Raw genomic sequence first — 21,227 nt, 5'->3', positions numbered from 1 at the left:
GGGCTAGCATCACCCACTGACTACATCGAGATTGTGTTGAGTTTATCTTCTGTGGGGCTAAGCTTGCTTCTAGGATTAAGAGATGTCTGTTTTGTGTTCACCAGCAGTGGCTTGGTGCAGCACCTTTTCAGTGCTGGGGGAGAGACCAGTCTTTTATTTCTGAGGATTTTGTCGACCATGCGCTGTGCTAGGACTTATGTTGGTCATCATAAGATACTGTGCATTACTGAAGTTGTATAATAAAGATCGTGTTTTCAGGATTTCTTTTCAGAATTAGTTGCAGAAGAAGCAATTTTATTTTATTTTCTGATAGTTAACAGACCAAGCAGATGGGAGAGCAGACCTGGAGTAGTTTCTTTGGCTGGCTGCCACGGTTCTGTTAATTCTGATTTGTGTGGATATGTAACAGTTTTGTTTTTCTCGTTTTGAAAATGTATGCCTGTAAGTCTTTGGGAAATTAGTCACTGGTTTCCTTTTAAATGTGCACTTGTAAAGCAAATGTTGTAGCAATGTGCCACGCAGACCCTGTGTTGTGTCAATTAGGAAGTGTGGCATCAGCAAACTCCATTGGCTGTGAAAGGCTAAAGCACTCTTCAAACTATGATTCCTTCGGAGCTCTTCAGAGAAAACATGAGCAAATGACAGAAATTCGAGGTGCAATTCGGTACAGTTTGACTTTTCTTCAGGAACATGATTCATAATTATGCCCGAGTGGAATTTTGGATGCCATTTGACCTCACCCTGTTTTGAATTTGAAATTAACAAGGCATTCAAATTTGCAAAGTCTGCATTAACAGCAACGTGTGATTTAATGAAAGGTTGGAAATTGGAAATTTAACATTCACGGGGGGAAGGATGAAAAATAGAACCTACATTTCACTTTTGGTCTCTCCACTTTTCCTACTTCATGCTTCTTCACACTAGAACGATCTGAAAGAAAAGAGTCACTTGAGCATTTAATAACCAGCGTATTGTTGATGAAATTGCCTTAATTGCACACCAAGAGAGCTACATTTAACAGTAAAAATGTTAGGGATTTAAGTTTGTGAATGGCAGCCTGGGTCGTAGTTCTATTTTTTTTTATTATTATTTTATTATTATTATTATTATTTTTATTTTAGTATCCTTTTCCCTTGGAAATCTAAAGGACTGGGATTCTCCCTATTCAGCGTTTGAATCTTGGAGATCAAAAGGTCTTTCCTTCAAAGAGCTTCACGTTGTTATTTAAATGGTAATTGGTTCTGCCCATAGTGTGACTGTGAGCATTTTAACTTTAGCGGGTTTTCATTACTTTCAGTTCCCTGCTTCTAATGGAGGGGGTGATTTGGAGAATGACAAAGATTAACTGCAAATTTGGAAGCTAGTTATCAGCAGAAAGAGCTGATAGCTTTTGGGAAGACACATATGCTATTGGAGCAACACGTGTCCTGTAACAAGTTATTTTGCTGCTGTCGTCTTCTTTACTGGTTACTTAAATCCGGAGTAGTTCCTCTCTGACAAGTGAATGTTTCTGCATAGTGTAGACTGCGGAGGCGTGAACTACAGCGTTTGTTACTTGCCTGAATACTTTTGTTTCAATACTATAGTCTTTGGAAAGGAAGTCTTGGACACAAAGCTCTGATTTCCAGGCAAGCAGTGTTTGAAGAGCAGTAAACTGTGGTGAATCTGAGCTCTTCATGATTTTCTAGATAGAAAATGTTACGGCCTTGTGGTGTGTTTAGAAGACAGGGTCATTTTGCTGTAATTTCTATTCATTTCTTGCTGATAGGGATTTTGGTCCTCTCCCTGGTTAAGTGCATTACATATAGCTGTCTGTGTGATGAAGAATCATGAAAACTGCTATCCTTGTTACTTAGAAAAGGCTCAGATAATTTGTCCAACAAGTGCATTGCAATCCCACAGCTACTGTACTTAGCAAACAGGACCTGCTAATTTCTAAAGAGAAACTGAAGACACAAGTGTACGTCTAGTGTTTGGTGAGTTGGTTCTCATTCAGCTGAGAAACAAAGAAAACAAAAGACCTTTAGATATAGTTACCTCTAAAATGGCTGGGCTGTACTCAGGGTTAAGAGGTCTTCATGCTAAATATTAAACAAGAACCTACAGGCCTGGATGAGAGAAACAAACAGATGAATGGTGTAAAATGCAACTGTTCAGTTTGTGTAAGGGAGGAGAGGCCCCTGAGCAATCCGCTCGGAGGCCTTTGTGTTGGTGATGCGGCACCATCAACTGCATCAAGGTCCTGTGTGTTTCCCAATATTGTTAGGGATGTCTTCCCATTCACATGTTCATCTTCCACCAGCATCAGACCACCCAACATCATCTGACTTGCAGCCTTTATTCCCTGCAGTCTTTCCCCTCCCCTTCGCCAGACATATGGTGCATGTGCATTCACGTTTTTGCTTTCTGTTCACGGAGGTATCCAGCTGTGAAAACATAGTGTGTACAATGCTCTGCCTTCAACTGGCATTTCTTATAAATTGCAACAGAAACACCACCGTTGGAGGCTTAATAACAGGTAGAAAACAGCTCTACATAACAAGTCTCATCAGGACACAGAAGCTATTGTTACCATATATCCAAACAGAAAGGGTTGGAATGGAAAGTTCTTAAATAAGAATAACTTGGGGTGGTGGTAGAAGCATTTAAAATGGATTCATTGACAGCTGCTTTTTTTGGATGAAAGGCCTGTCGGAATTGACTCAGTGGTTTAAGCATTCGTTTTGTTAGTGGGTTTTTTTTTTTTTTCCTTGAATTGTTATTTTAGAAGACCTCACAAGGGGGTTCTGTTCTAAATAGTGGAGGAGAAAAAAAAATAAAATAAAAAAAAAGGAAATAAAAAAAATAAACAAAGAAAGGGCAATGCAAACAGTTTTCCTTCATTGGTCTTTAAGGTAACCCTCACCTCTAGGCTGGTTCCTTGGAAAACTTTCTGAAAACTATGTCACAATTAATTGCTTCTGTAGTACAAGATGTTTATGACAGAAATTTCAGGTCAGCTGCTGTGCATTTATGTATGAAACACAGGTTCGGTGGAACTAGATTAGTTAATACCATGATGTTCCTAATCACTTATTTGCTTCCGTTTTGACCCTTAGCTCTTTCGAGGTACGAATCTTGACCAAGGAACCCCAAGGCGGCTTTGGTTAGATTATACATCACAACAGTGAAATGTTCAGTGTGATGAATAAATTCACTAAACTGAGGTTTTTTTTGTTTTTGTTTAAACTGGGAGGGGCTCATATTAAGCCAGGTAAGATTGGAGGCACATGGTGTTTATCACAGGCTGCTCTGTCCTTAGTGACAATGACTGAGGTCAGATATTAGAGAAGCATTTCTAACAGGAAGGGTAATGAGGCATTGGTGGAGACTTAAGAAGGCTTCCATTAAAAGAAAGTCTCTGCAGACGCCTCTCAGAATAAAGGATTCTGATCAAGAACCAGCAAGGCAAGTGAACTGGATGACTTCTTGAGATCCCCTCAGCTCCCGAAATCAAGGTCTCATGAGAACCAAATATGAAACAGAGAACAACTTTGTTTTTGACAGCCTAGTGGTGAAGAGACCAACTGTTGAATCTATACAGCAGGAGTGTTCTTGACTGAGAATTTACCCCTGGCTTGGCTTAATCTTGCATCTTTAGTACCAGTATCAATACCTGTGCCAAGCTTGTATCTCATGATTTTGAAGGGCAGTTCTCCAGCGATCTTTGCTTTTTTTGTAACAGCCTTCTAAAGTTATCTTAGGAAGAATGAGGGAAAGAGGTGTTCCCAACGCAAAACAGAATATTGAGATCCAAGAATACCATCGATTCTGAGTGAAGTGCATAATTAACACTAATTTTCCTGCTGTGACAGCAGCTGTTGGTTTCACTTCAGAAAGTCATAAAGCTGCACTACTCGTCTCCTTTGGTTTTTCAAGCTATTTTTAATCACATATTTTTCTAGCACTAAATGTGCATTAGCATTTTCTTTTTCCTTTGAGGGGTACTGGTTGTACCTCTTTGGGTTGTACCTGGAGATAGATAAAATTATATTCTGATTCTGAAAACATGGCCCAGTATATTCTATTTACAGTGTCTGTAAAAGAGTTGACAGCCAACCATAAAAAGATAGACTTTCCACTCTTAATCTTCCCACTTTCCTCATTCTTTCCATTATTTACTAGGACTTATCAGCATTTAAAATGTTCCTGATTCTGTGGTGTTTTACCCATAAATGTATTTTTGTGGCAGTGTAATAGCAGGCTTTACCAAACAATGTTCCCTTCTGTTCATCGTTCACTCAATTATTATGATTTCCAGTGTGACTTTGGGCTAGTCTGTGCATGATTAAAGAGAATAAAATATTTTCAGAATAACCGAAACAGAAGTTTCTCTAAAGAAATAATAATAATAATGATAAAGAAATTCAGAGTGTTACTCTTTGAGATTGCTTCGATGTGTGATTCCGATATGCCTTATTAGAATAAAAAAAAGGCCTGTATTAATAGTCTTTGTAAGTTTAGTGGTAAGCTTTGATGTTTTGATGGACCAAAATGAGATCTTAATGTTCTCAGAAATGTTTCACAGTCACCAAGTAGCTTTATTAAAAAGGAGGAAGGGTAAGGGGGAGGGGTAGGGAATGGGGCAGGAAAGGGAGTTTTTTAAAGCAGAGAAGCAAAACATAAAATGAGTTTGCAAAACTGAAGGTTAGTTAGAATGGGTCTACCAGGCATCAGGGAGTCATTGCTCAAAAGCTTTTATCAGTGTCCCTTCGATTTTCTGACCCTTGTCCTCAGAAATGAAAGGACAGAAGTGGCAGCCTACCAATCCAGTCAGCTGGGAAGAGACCACAAAAAGCTGAGCTTTTGGGTTTCCTTGCAGCAGTTGTTCTGTATGCTCAAGCCCTTGGAATCTGTTTCAGTTCACCAAGCAGCCTTTTATCTGCCTGTTCCCAAAGGGCTTCCTACTAAAAGAGGCTGTTTCTGCTTGTGTGCATGGTACATTTGATGCTGCAAAGAAAAAGGAAGTGTCTCGTAAGTAAGATGCTAACTGTATCTGGGCTGTCTGCCATATGTTGAAGGGAAAAAGACATTCGGTATACTCTCTACAAATGTTTTTCATGGATGTTCATTAAAAATCTAGTCTGCCCTATTTATTGAGTAGTGTCATGTCTTCTTTAGGTAGCTTCAGATTTTTTTGGTGAAAAGAATATATCATTTCCTCTTAGTAAATCTGAACTCCTCCATCTCCACTGCTTTGTTTTGTTTTGGTTTTATAACAAAAGCAAGTGTCTCTCATCTGTGGCATTTCCATAGGTCATTCTAAAGCTTCTTATTCAAAATTCTGGCTTTTCAGACAGAACAGGAAATGTCTTCCAGGAGAAAACACCCCTTTGGCCATAGACAAAATTTAAGTTCCCAGGAGAGGCAGAAGGACCTCTGTGCTCTTGTGTACCCTTAGCAGCTACTCCAAATAAATAGATTTACTGTAATCTTTTGTATTCTTATCCAACTGTCAGAAGAGGGATGACAAGGAAGAAACCTGGCTTCCGTAACCCAAGAAACTGGGTTAATGAAATACCCAAAGGATCATTGGTAGAACCTTTGAGCACTGTGAAACTGAGGAAATGATGCCATGCGTCAGCTGCCTCTTAGGTGAGGAGAGAGGCTTCTGCTGAAGTGGTGAGAAAGGCAGCCAACTGTCATTCCTTTCACGCCTTCCTGAAGTGCTATAAACTCCTTATTGTGACATCTGTTGTTTCTGCATTTTCTTGTCTGCAGTCCATTAATAGAGCCGAGGGGTGGAGGCATATGGAGGCCTGGCCTTTCCACAGAGGCAATCTTCCTGTTGGTGGTGTTGTCCTCTGCTCCTCGTTAAATGTCCTGATTGTGTGTGGTTCTACTCCATCCTTCCTGCTAAGCTTCCTTAACCTCTGAGCAAATACTGCACAGAAAGTAGACACAGTAGACACATGGGGAGGACAGTATTATTTTTTGCTAATTTCTTTCTGGTTTTGGGTTGTCATCTGTAGGTGATTTGGTATTGCAAAACACAAAGGGTTTATAAGGCAGACTGGTGGCTGTAGTAGCCATACAAGCAGTGCAGAGGACTAAGAGCAAGGGAGAACTCCTCCGTATGGTTGTCTCCCATCGTATGGGAGGGTGGATATTCACCTTGGTGAACCCTCATAATTTCCAGTGGTTTAACCTTGTCCATTGGCAAAATGGAACTGCATTCACATGCAGGGACCAACAGAGGCAGATTCTGTATGTTTGATACATTGCGCTGATGCTTGGTGAGGGGGAGAAGCCCACCTGAGGTTTTTCCATACAGTGTAATGATAGCATCATTTCACCTGCTTCCTTCCTGACAGAAACCATTAGCTCTGGTGGATTAGCGGCTGTCTGAGTGGAAGTTGTTCTGACAAAGATGATCACCTAAGGAGTGAGCTGTAGTTTTGCATTAGGATAGAGGTCAGGAAATTAATGCATCAGAGGATTTGAAAAGAGAGAACAAAACATTCCCAGAAGCCTCGCTTTTGTGTTCTGTCAAAAGCAGCTTTCTTCATGCGGTCAGGGGGAACGCAAGTGGCAATGAAATGTGTAGTGAAGAGTTATACTTAATCTGACTAAATATTAGTCATAAAATCTTTATAAGCCTTTTGCTTTCGCAAGCACATATTTTTAAGCGGTACAATTTTTCTGCCTTTTGAGCTTGCCCAGGGGTTGCAGGAATGTAAATGAGCTGACATTTTCAGCATTGTAAATAGGTGGGATTAAGGATTATGCTTGTTTGTTCTGGCGACGGTTACCCTCGCTCAGACATGGCATTTATTTTTCTGTTAGTTAGACTACATTACTAAGCATAATTCAAGGCACAGTGGCAATCAAATCAACCAATATTGTCACCGAAGGGACTGGAAATTAAGATGTTCAGTGCCAAATACTAAAAAGAATTCAAAGGTGAGGGTTAGAAATCAGAGCTATTCTCCGGGTCCTCTGTAAGGTGCCCTTCCTGGTGTGAGTCTGTGAAGAGTCTAAGGGAAGGGCAGAATTTTCCTCATTAATTAATGTGACGAGGAAGTGAAGCAAACCTCACAGCTTGTACAAGGAAGTTTTTATTGCTTCATAAATTTTATTGAGAAAGAAATTAGCTGCTTTCCTCTGTGTTTTAAAGAGAGTCAATTTGTGTTTATTGACATACGGGAAGCTCATCTGTGTTTAAAAGTAGATTTGCTTTCCATTAGAAAAGGCTACATTTGCAGATATTTGTAACGCTTTAGTGTTGGCAAACCGTGGCTCAAGAATCCATGGTTTAGGATTTCTTAATTTAACGACAACAGTTTTTCTACCTCATTGGTTTTGTGATAAGTAACAAGGTGCCCAGAAAGAGGTACAAAATGTTAAGAGCGCCACAATGAAAACAGATGTGCCAAAGCCAAGAAATGGTTTTGTTCGTTTCCAAAAAGTTCTCAGCACTGCCCCTGCATTCAGGCTGCTGCCATACCTACTGAAGCACTTAAGCAGTGCTTTCCTGCTCATTTAAGGAGGAATGTTAGCCTGTTATGTTAGATGGTGACAAATACATTCAAGAATTCATTTCATTTAAGCTGTATCATTCTAAACCAGTCTGAAACATACAAAACGTAGACAGCTCTATATTTCAGTGTTTAAATATGGACGGGTCTTAATTTGAAATGAAAGCTTAGTGAGCTGTGGAGGTCTGAGAAATGAAAACCTCTGAGCAGAGCCTCGAAATGTCACCGATTGTTTTCTCTATCCTTGCAATAATGAGTGTACAAGATGGGGTTTACGTCCTGAGCAATAAGAAGTTAAATACCCCCAAACCTGCTTGGAATCAGTTTCTCATGATCGCGTGAGCAGAGTGAAAACCATGGCTTTGACTCTGAAATTAAAGTTTACCTTTCCCGAAGCAGAGAAGGCTGTCATCCCGTGCTTCCTACTTTCATTGTCTGTTTCCCTTCAGCACACAGAAGCCCAGCACGCCTGCACACACAAATGCTCATTCTGGAGGAACAGCTTTATGCTCTGTCAGTTTTGTTTTATAAAAGCTCTGTTTTCTTTATTGCCTTTATCTGTTACATCTGTAAAATGTATTTAAGCAATGACAAATTTCTCTTTTGAGCCTGGAGGATAACTACTGTCAGGCTATCGGTAAGAGATTTGTTGGATATGACTGTTCATTAAATTGTAAGGAACTGAGGGTGAGGCTAACAGTCTGAAGCTGCTGTGAGTAGGTGGCTTATAGGCTGTTCTTGGTGAATATACATCATCAGGGAGACAAATCTGCTTCAGCAGCCTCTTGTTTTGTTCTACCAAAATGGGTAAAAATGAGTGTTGATTTTGGGAAGCTCAACAAAATCACTGTCATTTTTCTAAATCAGATATCATTCATCCTACAGAGCACCCATGAAAAACAATTTAGGTTAAATATAGCAGCATTGCTTCTCAGCTTTGTGAGCTGACAATAATAGCATTACATCTATTTCCCTTTTTAAAAACGAAATGGGGAGCTGAAGACGATGCCTGTGAGTGATGATAGCTAATTGACAGCACTGTCAGCATGAATTCCTATTTTTTTACCTACGCCGCAAGTACAGTTCAGGGTGATACAGTTCTTTGTCTTTTCACACTTCTGTGCTTGTTTTTGTCAGCAACATCTTAACGTCCCTGTAAGGACACGATATGTGATGCTGCATGCATTCTTATTTATAAGGGCGGAAATAAGAGAATATGCATATCAGTAAGAAGTTGATTTACTGATACTATGGCTAATCTATAGTATTTATGTAAATAAATCAAAAGGCTGGGTGTATTTTATTTTTTACTATGGTACTTTAGCACCGCTAGTGTTTCAGCATGCTTTTCTTACCGCTCTGTGTATTCAGGTATCCACCTAGATAAATGTGAAACTTAATCTTCATGAGAAAAACACTCTATTTGATAGACTACAAATTATTAGCAGTTCCCATTCTTCAGGATGTATATATGCTTTCAGCTGAAATCTGGGGAGCGGGGGAAATCCTTCACTTGAAACAAGCCTTTAGTCTGCACTTGATCTCCTCCGGTTTTGTATGAAAAGCCGTGCTGGACTGAATGACAGCTGAAAGAACAAGCTGCTGTATCAGGGGATTTAGCAGAAGGAAGCTGCTGTTCTTTCAGCCAGCACCTTGACAGAAAGCTCACTGAATATCTTTCCAGCTCCCATCCAATTGTGAAGTCATTGCCTGAGAAAACATGTAGATGAAAGTATAACCTGGAGTGCCTCTCACTACCTTAATACTGATAATCAGGTTTAAAGAAGTAAACAAATATTCACTGCCAAGTGCTGTGCTGTAATTAAAAATGAGATTAGCCTTTCCAAAGGGCTGGATTTTAGATGACAGAATGACATAAAGCTACAGGTCAGTTTAAAAGAAGAGCCACTCTCTTCTTCTACTTATTCAGTGCCCAGGGAAATTGATTTGAGGAGTCACTGCAGTATCACTTCTATCAAAACAATTATTTAAAAACTGTTCTTGTTCTCCCTTTCCTTTTTACCATTCCAGTTCTAATTCTGATGAATATTTAAAAGGACAGAGAAGTCAGCCAGCTATAATATCCAGCAGTGTTGAAGTTCTTACCCAAAGAAGGGGATTCTGCACATTTGGTAACAGCACATAATGACAGTATAAATGGTGTGTTGGTGGCAGTAAGGTTTATGCACACTACAGAAGTGATACGTGGTTGTTTAAATATAATTGCAGTAATTAAGGCCGGATGTTTTCAAAGGCAAGTCAGGATTGTTCCCTGTCAGATATGCAGAAGTTCAGTTTAAATGATCTTTAGACCTCAGGAAAAATGCTGGGGAGAAATAATGACAGGGAGTAAATTCTGAAAGCGTTTTTTCCATTTTGAGCACGTTACTGATCTTGAAACTCTACGGAATGGGTAAGGAAATATGTCCTGTTTGTCCACTGTTAGCATATCATTCTTCCACAGAGGATATTTTAAATCAGATCTGTTTCAGTCACTGGTTTTCTGATACCCCTGTAACACTACGGAACATACCGACGTTGGTGTGACAGCTCCATGAGTCCGGAAAGCTATAGTCAATGTTGTGCATAACATTGTTTTTGGAGATCATTTTTAGTGTGTAAAGGTGATGAGACTGCCCGCATGAATGCTAGTTATACCTTCCTTTCCTATGTCTAGGGGCCGATCTGTGTTCCTGATGATTATTAGCAATTAGGAATGTGTTACTCTGAGGGAAAAGGCTTCTGGGCCATTGTTGTGCAGCTCAGAGTCAATAAACTGAGCTGCTCACAATAGCCTTTCTTCCTTATTGAAGTCTTGGACTTGCCCTAACTTCATCAGAGAGGAGGGAAAAAAAAAAACACAAAAACTTACAAAGTGAACAATAGGAGCTGCAGAGTTTGACTTGGGCCCATTGCAAGGAGGCTGTAAAAGCCGCTAGAGAGCTTGATGGATTGGCTCTCATGCTGCAGTCCTCAGCACAAAGCAGTAATGGCCCTGCCCCTCGTGAGGGGCTGGATGTGCCGCCTGGGGGTCACAGTTTATCAGCCTAAGGGACTGACGTTTCAGATGAGGCCAAAGTTCTGTCCATAATTCATACAGGAATTTGAGTGCAGATGCTGGAGAAAAGCGAGCTTTGTCTTGGTACCATTTGTCTGACCGTGGAAGGAATTAAGTCATGTCTGACCTTACAGCCTCTTTCTTTCTTTTACTGACATGGGAAAATATTCTAATAATATTGAAATATGTGTTTTTGTCATCATGTTAGTTGTACTTGAATGAAGGAAGGCGTGCCTATGATGATCTTTTGAGGGATGCTACATTGCCAAGAGTAACACAGAGACCTTAACAGATAATATTAAAATTCCTAGAATTCTGAAAATTTCACCTACATTTTATATACAACGTTGTTTTGTCCTCAGTGTCTGAATATTTTTGTTTCTAAATGTGAGAAGGTCAAAGGCGGATCAGCTCTAGTGCATGACGGAGCCAAATGAAGCTGTAGCCTTTGCAGCAGGCAAGGGAAAATCTACCTAGCTCTAATTAGTGAGTGGAGGAACAGGAACCAGCTGCATGAAGGACACCAGAAGGAAAATTATCCATGCTGTGACTGGCAATAAAAGGGAAGCCTAGCAGAAAGTGTACTGATTGCCAATGGGAAATCTGTTAGCTGGTAACTTCTCTTGGCATTGCATCAGTACTGATGAATAGCTAGGAGAGGCTAACTGGTTAACTAGGCATTTTACTAGTTCACTCACTCGGGAGGTAATTTGAAGCAGGGAAAACAAAATCACAGTGAATTGCTCTGCAGGGCTGTGACACCTATTGAAGCCAGTCAGTTGATAAGTAGCTAACTTTTGTTCCGTCCCAGCAAAATGACTACCTTGCTTCAGTAGATGCTAACAAAAGTCCTTTTAGGTTTCTTCTGCTCAAGGAGAACACCATTAGTCATAGTTAATTAGGCTTGTTTACAGAAAAGGACTGGTGTCTTAAGTGTGTTACTGAAAAACTTGTAATTATTCTGGTCTTCTCTTTCCCTTGTAAAATAATTTTGTAATAGGAAAGGCATCATTGCCTGCTGTTTTTGAGGAAAAATATATCACAGTCTGGGTTACGAGCTATAAAAATTGTAGCAGTTAGCCACCTTAATTTTTTGGGGGTCCTTTTTCAAGCTTGGCAATATATAATTCTTGTTATGCGGTTTTGAAATCTAGAAGATGGAGTTTCAAGCATAATTTTGTTTTTCATCTGCTAACTATAGCAAACAAGAGACTTTAAAATAATGTTACTCCAAGTTGTAAACCGAAACATTTGTGTGAGAATTGCATACGAAGATGAGTGTCAAACCTTTAAGGGTTTTTGTGTGCTTTTCCTAGACAGAAAAGTGGAATGGTGGGCCCCACTGTAACTCAGTTAATTGATTCCTTTTAGACACATGGGTGGGAAAAGAAAAGAGAGAGGAGTCTCATTTACATTTGCAGTATGCTTGTCTATACACCGACTTTAGATGCATATATTTTACTGTGAAATCTCGTGGTAGTGTCGGTGTGTTAAGAGTCCTAATAGGGTTTGCCTTCGCAAACATAAAGCACGTCCTTGCAAACCCTGCTAAATGAACAAAAGAAGAGGTACTTTTCCCTTGTTAGCTGTTAGGAGAACTTGAGGGAAATCGTAAACGTTCCTCCCCTTTGTCTTGGATGTGCTTGTGTCACGTGTTTACCTTCCAACATATGGCACAGGAGGACAATAAAGTCTTGGTGAAGCTTAATGCAGACAGAAGAACGCACTGACACACGCGTACATAAAGCGTGGATCAGTAGATTACAGTATTTTCAGCCAGCAGTTTAAAATTGCTACTTTAGATTCCAGCGAGTGGAATAATAGAGAAGTTATCATGTCTAGTAACTGCAGTTGGCCTTTGTAAAGAATGGCTTGTTAGGAGGTTTTATAATTTACTGAGGCCACAGCTGGCTGCCAGCAGAGCTACAGGAATGTGTTCTCTCCAGAGCCTGGTAGCTGGAGATGAAAAGGATCCAAAGCTGTCACAAAAGCAAATAAATGCTTTGACTTTAAATGAAGCATCATAATTTATAAGAGGCTCTGCTTCTCAGTCCCAGTGAGGTATATGGATCAGCCACAGCTCTTTGAGGTTGAGCAGAATTGTCTGCCTGGCTCTGCTGCAATTCTGGTATCTGCAGCCTACAGATTTGGAAGTATTTTCACGGTTTGGAATTGGAATTGTTTCTTTATCTATGCTGTTTCTTTCCCACAAATTTTCTCTCTTCCCTTTCCCACATCTTAACGATTTATTAGCTGCTCTACTGTTTGATAAATAATTGTACCACTGTTTGCACCTGGCAGGTCTTTATCATGATGCACAGCACTGGGGGACTAATCACCAAGACGCTTGGAGGTTTATGGGTGCCTTTTGTCATCAGTGATTTGTTTGGTTTTTCCTATCTGAGTGAATTGTTCTTGCAGTAGCAGAGTACAGAGCTGGGGCACAAACTTGATTGAGATGTCTTGGTACTCTGCTTATGAAGAAAAACACATTTAGGGTTTGGTTTGGCTTGGTTTTAAAAGATGCACACACATGCACACGCACATCAATGTACACCAGCTTCCTTACATCTGCAGCTGCTTCTCATCAGTCTGCTGATTAAAACAGTATTTCTGTGGTCTGGTGTCAGAAATGAAGAATAGGAAGGAGGCAGATAATCGCTAAAGGAACTTCTGAATGCTTGTCAGAGTGAGAAGAAACGGTTTTGTTTTCCCTTTATGGTCTTACTTCTCCTATTAAACAACAGTGTTTTGCCCTCTGCTCCAGTCTTGTTTCACTTTGCAATTTACTTGCTTTTAAGTGTGAAAGAGTTTGGGAGAGAAATAACTAGATGAAGAGATCCTGTAATTAACATGAGCTGCAGGAAGTGAGTGTGACAGATGAGTTCAAAAGCCCTATGTTCTGTTGCTTATCTCACATGACATGTAGTCCTAGCAATGCAAGCAAGGGCAGTGAGTTGTGCATGGTGTTTTATTTTTATTTCTTTTCCTTTTCTGGAAGGCAGAAGTCTGTCTGTGTGTTCTATGGCACAGCAATACAGAAGCAGAAATAACTCTCCTTGAGAAAGGACTGGGAAATTCAGGGGATTACAGAATAGCATTTCCTACTTCTAAATTTGACTGTGACATATTTTAGTCAGGGTATGTGAATCACAGTTATGATTGTAAGAGAGAGAGAAAAAAAGAAAAAGATGAGGTGTTCCTTAGAACACACAGATGTCAAAGGATTTTCAATGTAGAATTTTAGCATCAGCTGAAAAAGACTGCAGTTTTATTTTGAAGCATTACTGGAACAGTGAAGTGCTTCAATTATGCTGGCCAAAGAAGAGGTACGAAAACAAATCCTTAGTTGTCATCTGGAGATCAGAAACCTCTGGTTAGTTTATAATAACATTACATGTGCTTTTTCCTGTAAACACTATACATATGCAGTCTGACATTGAAGCGGTGTGACAGCAACTTATCCACAAGTTTTTATTAATCCTGCCAAAATCTAATCTCTTTGATATAAATCTTTCAGGACAAAATCATGCTAATTGCCATGGCTTTACAGTTTTCAAAGTCACCACTTGAAGTAGCTTGTATCTTAGCAGAACTGTTTGATAAACCTGCAAGCTATCTGGGACCCAATCTGACCTAGTTTCTGGGAATATTACACACTTTTCATTGAGTCTCTTATTGTTCTTTTAGTAAGTGTAGAATTTAACCTTGTATTTGATTGGGAGCATTTGTTTTCCTTTTAGCTGTCCTCTTACATTTAGGTCGTGTTTGTCATCTACCTGTTAGGCAGACTACCTTTGGAAGAAACATAAAATGAAAGTAATACAATGCCATAATTATCATTTTAATTGATAAGGGATCTTAATGATTAGAAGCTGCCAGACTTCCAGAGCCTCCCTGTCTGACCATTTTGGTTATCTTTTTGTCCAGAGGCAATACCATTTCATGTCACCCTCAGCAATAAGTCTAATGTGCTATTTTATTTCATACTAAAGCTTGAAGAGAATAATGTTGCCAGTGAGGCACTAAAAACAAAAGAAGCCAGAGCTTCTTTTAGCTGACCAGTCAACTAAATATTGACCAGCTGTCTTCATGAGAAAGAAATAGATGACAGTGAATAAGCTGGAGTCTAGTTTTCCAAGAAGCAAAATGATTTTCCCAAATCAATACAGCTCATCAGATTTCAGAATAAAGGCTGCAGAAGACGTGACAGTGATGGAAGCGGCTGTATGTTCTTTTGTGTTTGAGCACATGGGCTCATGGGGGAAGAGGCTTTCTTCATTTATTTCAGTGCTTATTCTTCTACGTGCTCTGGCATAAATCTTTACATTAATGAAATGTTATTAGATGGCATGCAGAGGTACTTGTCTCACTGCTCCAGCTCCATGGTTTCAAGAGATATTTGTTGCTCTGTAATTGCTGCTTGTTTCTGAATGCAATTGACAGTATGTCATGCAAGTCCAGGGAAGGTGTTTTGCTTGTATCTCGTTAAAGAAGACATAACACGGCTTTTTCGAGCTAAGGTGGTGATTGCAGCTTTAAATAAATTGTACTGATGACTTCATGATGAAAAGGGAAGGAAAGGGCATGCCACTGGATAAGGTATGTGTCCAGCTTTGGTTGACATTACTCAGACCTTACTGGAAGTCTAATGGATGTGAACGGAGTTTGTTACGCTGCTGAAGAGGCTGCTGTAATTTATGTGGCTGGAGCAGCACCAACTTGCTTTAGCCTCCAGCAGGGCACATTGATCCAAAAGAGCAGGTTTTAGCCTTCCAGACCTTTTAACCTTTAAGCTTACTATGCTTTCATAAAGTACTAAATTAACACCACAGTTAAGTGTCTCGGAGGTTTATGACTGTGCCAGTAGTAATTCATTATGCATCTTTTCCTTAATGCTGTCCTACCTTTCAGCTTTATTGCTATACAGTATTTGTTCACATAAAGTCCAATGTCCAGGATGACTAATTGCAGATCTGCACTCCAGATGGTTTAATTACAGGATGTGGTTAAAGTGACTTTTCAAACATCCAGCCCAGCAATACAGCAAATGCAAAGTCTTGCATTTCCAGGCCACCTGACAGTCATTACATTCTCAGACTTGCTGATGTTGATGTCTGTTACATGTGCACCTGCTGTAGATGCAGTTAAGTTCTTCTTCCATGCCAGACAGCGTGTGATTAAAGTAGTAAATAAATTATATGTCTACAAGATCAGTACTCAATATAGGAGACTTGATTTTATACGCAGAATGTTTACTGTTAATTTTAGGTTACTTTCTTGATAGAAGCAATCAGGAAAAAATAAGCCATTTGCATTGGAAGCCTAATGTAAACATTGTTCTCTGTTTTTCATGCCTGAATCAATTGCAGGTGTATATGTAGATATGGAATTTATGATGGTTAATACTTAGAAGCAAATGAGTAAGGCTGCTCTTGCTAAACAAATAGCAATAAAAAATAAAATAATAAAATAAAATAAAATAAAATAAAATAAAATAAAATAAAATAAAAAGCTTGACATAATCCTAAGGTTCTATTCTGTCAGTTGCAGAATAGAATGTGTTTAATCATTAGCGGTATACTTGCTCTGGTTTGGCTATCCCCAGCATGTCTGTATTATTCGTACTTAAGAAAGCTGGGACAAGAGGCAAATGGAATATGGTTTGCCACCAGATCTGTGGATTCAGTGATCAGAAAGATGTGAGGAACTGGTTTAGCTATAATGTTATGTCAAGTCACCACCTGTCTTCTCAGTATTAAAAATTGCATCACATTAGAGATGTGCTATATGACAGGACTATTGCTGCAAGAGTGTCATAGTGAACTTTAAGAAAAGTAATATTACAAAAATAATTACAAAAGACAATGCACTGTGGCAGATCTTCCCTTGACATCAGCAAAAATGGTCTAAAATAATAGCATAGTATTGAAAGGAGAACTGTTAGCCAAGTGGGAATTTTGACCTAATCTTCACTTATGTTTAAACAGTAGCTGTCAGTAACTGAAATTAAAAGAAGTGACTCCCAGATTTGGAAGGCGGTGTAGATAATCTTCATCAAATCACTTGCAAAAGTATTTGGAAAGTATTTGTGCAGATGAGCTTTCACCAGAAAGATATTTTTTGCCAGATTCTCTGCAAAGAATAGAGGGAACAGATCCTTGTTGAAAAAGGATGACACGCGCTGTCTCTTTCAGATGATTAGACTTTTGAGTTGTCTGGCAATACGGTCAGAGTGAACTAAAACAGAATTTAGTAGCAATTGCTGTGATCTGAACAACAACAAAACAAGCAGCCTATGCTGTAAAATATTAAGCCAGGCTTTCCAGTCTGCTTAACTGAGAAATATCTACTTGAATTGGACTTTGAATGTGTTTGTTTTCTAAAGCCTGCATTTAAAACAGTTGTGATCTACATTCAGGATACTAACATGAGAATTTGATTCCTTACTGCATGATCTCATTTTCAAAGTTTTGAATACAGAGCTTAAAAATCCTTAGCTGATGTTTATTGCCATGAAAGCAATAACTAAGTAAATAAAGACTTACCTTAGACTAGGTTCTTAAGCTTTCTTTTTGTTTAGATGAAAGGACATCTACAAGAATGTATGCTTGTGAGGCAAGAATATCCTTACCAGCTTGACATGGCTGATAAAAGTGCCATATAAAGGCAGTTAACATGCTGACTGTCCTCTCTTGGTGCTAAATATGCCTCATGATAATGGTGACTTACTTCAAAATAGCACATCTGCATTTTCTTAGCTGTTTTCAAATAGAGGGGAAATAATGTAGATATATTTGTTTTCATGTTGTTATGACATAATTACTGATGAATACCCAGTGACATTTTAGTGATGTTCTTTGCTGTGCAATCACTGAAAGAATTTAAGGGTAGGGAAAGGAAGCAGCAGATATATCCCATCCACAGAACTCATAAGAAGTGTTTCCTTCCTGGAAGTGATTTTATCAGAAATCACTTTTGTAATATTTGACCTTTTTTTCCGTAATAGAATCCAAGTGGAAATTGCCACCATTATTTTATACAGCTTTTATTATTATGTTATTATCTATCAGGAATGCTTGCGTCAGGTGGTTTTGTGCTTTTCCAGGCATGTATTAGTTTTTCCTCAATAGTGTTGGTTTTTTCACCCAGTCTAGCTACCCATGTTCTGGTTGCTAAGGTGATGAGTGAACTGAAAAAAAAACAACTCAGTGCATCCAATGTGATTAAACATACCAATGTACCTCATCTCTTTTTGCTCCCAACAGGCCTCTGAAATTCCCCCTGATGTGAAGGGGGGACTTCCACTAGCAGTGGTGGACATAAGGTGACATTCTGTGTGTACTTTCACCTTGTGTTAAGAGTTTTGTATGTGGTCCTATCTCGGCTAACAAAGAATTTTGGCAGGAAAGATACAGAAAATCTTAGGGGAATTGAGCTGTAAGGCTTCTAAGCAATTTGACCCTGTTTTCCTCTGTGAGATTGCTTTTGGCAGTCCCTGAGCATTAATTGTTGACCAGTGATTGTGCCTACACCTTAATAATAATAATAGGGGAGCTTCGGTTAAAAGATTATTTCTTATTTGTGGCTTTATTTTGGCATACTTGACACTGAGAACTGCAAAGTGTATTGCATTCTACTGTACTTCAGAAATAGTGCGAGTGGTTGTGTAATTTGTGTGTGGAATAACAAAAATGAATTAATTAAATATCATGAAATCCATGCTCTCCTTTCATGATAGGTTTTTCTTTATTAAATCTAAGTCATGTGAATTGTGCTCTGATAATTGTTAAAGCTGACCTGACAACCTTAACTTGGTAGAAAAAAAAAACAAAAAAACATTTGTATGTTATCTATATTTATCAATACTGTGGGACTCTGCTTCACAAAAACTGGACGAGATATTTTGGCCAGGCTTCCTGACTTAGAATTTGTGAGTCCAGATACCCATAGATATACTGCATTACAAACATCTGATTTCTCCCATTATACAGTAGTGGTTATTTTAGGTTGTTTGTGGCCTCTTGGGCATTGTTTTAAAAGTGACAATACATTTCTGCGTTCAGATAGTATGAAACTCTTGGGATTTTCAGACTGCCCTCACATTTTCACTCTTGTTCAGACAGTGCTAAGAAAATGATTGTTAAAAGGTTGTTGCAGACCAGTGTATAGTCTGATGTACAGAGAATTCTCACACCACAGAGACTTACTAAGACTTGATACAGCCCCATTGAAGCCCCCAGTGACGCAGAGAGAGGATACAGGCAGACCAGGAAGGTAGTCTTGGAGGTGTTCAGGAAGTGTTTAGATGTTGTATTAAGGCACAGAGGGGAAATGGTGGTGGTAGGTGGATAGTTGGACTAGGTGATCTTGGAAGTCTTTTCCAACCTTGATGATTCTATGAAATGCATTTCTTGAAGTTAAACTGAAGCTAACTGTAGTACAATTCATGTACTGACTCTGGGACCTGCAAGGAAGTGCTGGCTGAGGTTCTTTTTCTTTTGTGCTTGAGCTCTGTGCTTGAGGACAAGGACCGTGGATCAGAGTAGCTTGTAATAGTATACGCTGACTGGATTCAGCAATAATAATCCTTTATCATCAGCAATGCCTCTAACATATAGGGTAGACTATTTACCTGTCTCATATCCTTTTTCATTTCCAAGTACTTTGGTCTAACAGACCAGCCAGTTGCATGTTGCTTTCGGGGTCAGTCCTACCTCTCATGTTACGTCTATTCTTTCTACCCATTTCTTTGATAACCTTAGAAGATTAAACGAGCTACTTCCACTGCCTGTTCCACAGAGTCTTACCTATGGTTGAGTAATGTGCTGTTCATTAGGCAAAGGAAATTGAATCCCTAACGCAGTTACTCCAACACAGCATGGGGATTAATCTTCCCTCCTACTTATGCACTGGGACATTCACTAAGACTAGCAAACTTAACGAGATGGTAAGTGTAACTGACGGATAAAGAGGAACTTACTTATGTTTGCTTGTGAGGTATTGACTTTCTTACACTTGGAGGTCATTTGAATGTCTTTTAAAGATTGCTGAAATGTTTATTGATTTCAGGGTTTTATTATTACACCTACTCCACATCTTCTCCTTTGGTCTCTTTTCTAATAACAGATAACAGACTGTGTAGTTTCTACTAAAAGTTAGCTCTGTTATTAAATTAATTTTTAAATGTAGCACCCAGTAAAAGAGAGACAAGAACACAAATACTGAGAAAGGTGGAGATTTATTTAGTGTGGAAGGAAAGCACTGGAACTGCCAGTGGAGCAGCCTTTCCAGGTACGTGAATGGCTGATGGGGGCTGAGCATGGCACTGCTCCAATAGCAAAGCCTGATTTCCACTGCGAGGCTCTGTGTGTCAAGATGCACACAAGTTTCAAGGCATGGAGTGGTGCCAGCCCTACAGAATGATGACAGACCCAAGTGATCCAGCTCGGCACTCAGGCAGCACTGACTCCTGGAAGCCACAGGAAGGGGACAGAATGGTGTGGATGGCTGTGCCATAGCCAAGTGGCTGCAGGCATCTTTCTCAGTGACTGGGTCTCCAACACACCAGAGAGACCCCCAGGATGCCACAGCTGGCAGCAGCACAGGCCAAGGGCTACTTCCCCCTGCAGCCCTGGCCCAGGCCATGGGAGCCATGGGCAGAGGGAGCAGTAGGGCTGCTTTTCTTTCCAGTCTTTCCAGGTGCCTGGGTAGTGATCCAAGCCTGAGGAGCCCTTGCATGCAAAATCTTACAGCTATCCTGTTGTAGGGGTGGCTGAAAAGCGTATGAGGAATGATTTCTAAATCTGCTGCAGTGAATTTTTTGAAGGAAATCCCTTCTTCCTTTGTATCTCAGCTAACAGCACTTCAAACGCTTCCTTGATGTTAAAAGGTCCCTGAGGAAATAAGCTGCGAGCTGCATGTTTACTTTACCTTGGCTCAGCACAGAGGGATAGTTTGCGTGCAGAATTAGAAATCACACTGCTAAGACAAAGCAAGCAGAAACGTTTGGCACAATGCCATTATTATATCCGTTATGTAAAAGCTAGAGTTAGAAAAAGGGAAGCGTAAATGGAAAACAAGTCGCAAGGCTGGCAGCTGCAAATTAGTGCCTTAATGCCTCTTACAGGTCAGAAACGTTTTTCACCATGCCTTTCTTTGCTAAGTAAAATACATGTGCTTTCACTGTATGCTCTAATGAGAAGAGGTGACTCATGCTTACTTGTGGTTGTGAATTAAAGGGGTCATTGTGTCGGCTAGTCCATAAACAAGATAAGTTATCTGTGTTATCTGTTGAAGGGGAGGCTGAAAACATTTAAATGACTTTCCCATCACCCCCGTTTATCTTTTGGTCATTTAAGATAGCCTTACCGCACAGGCATTTTAAAGGGATAATTTGAAAATTGTCTGAGATTCAATTACCTTTAGGTAGGCAGATGTGTTTGCATTTAAAAGCAGTTTTAAATGGAGAAGCAATTAAATTACGGTATAATTTTTTTTAAAAGAGCCCTCTCTCCACATATCTTCATTTCTATTTCTCTCAACCTCTGTAAATGTTTGTGATTCAATGTCTAATCCCTCGCTTTTCACAGATGAGAACGCAGGGCAATAGATGCTTCTGTCTGCTAAAGAAAACTCAGATGTGTGTGTGT

The 21,227-nt window shown here is 39.6% G+C and overlaps 1 protein-coding gene across 6 annotated transcripts in view; it reads left to right on the top strand.

Moving 5' to 3' along the window:
- Positions 1–21,227, top strand: part of ZNF608 (zinc finger protein 608) — an 88,648-nt gene that overhangs the window by 53,520 nt on the left and 13,901 nt on the right. The window lies entirely within an intron of this gene.

Source organism: Excalfactoria chinensis, chromosome Z (assembly GCF_039878825.1).
Source record: "Excalfactoria chinensis isolate bCotChi1 chromosome Z, bCotChi1.hap2, whole genome shotgun sequence".
Lineage (NCBI taxonomy): Eukaryota > Metazoa > Chordata > Aves > Galliformes > Phasianidae > Excalfactoria > Excalfactoria chinensis.
This window is presented reverse-complemented; position numbering and strand designations above follow the sequence as displayed.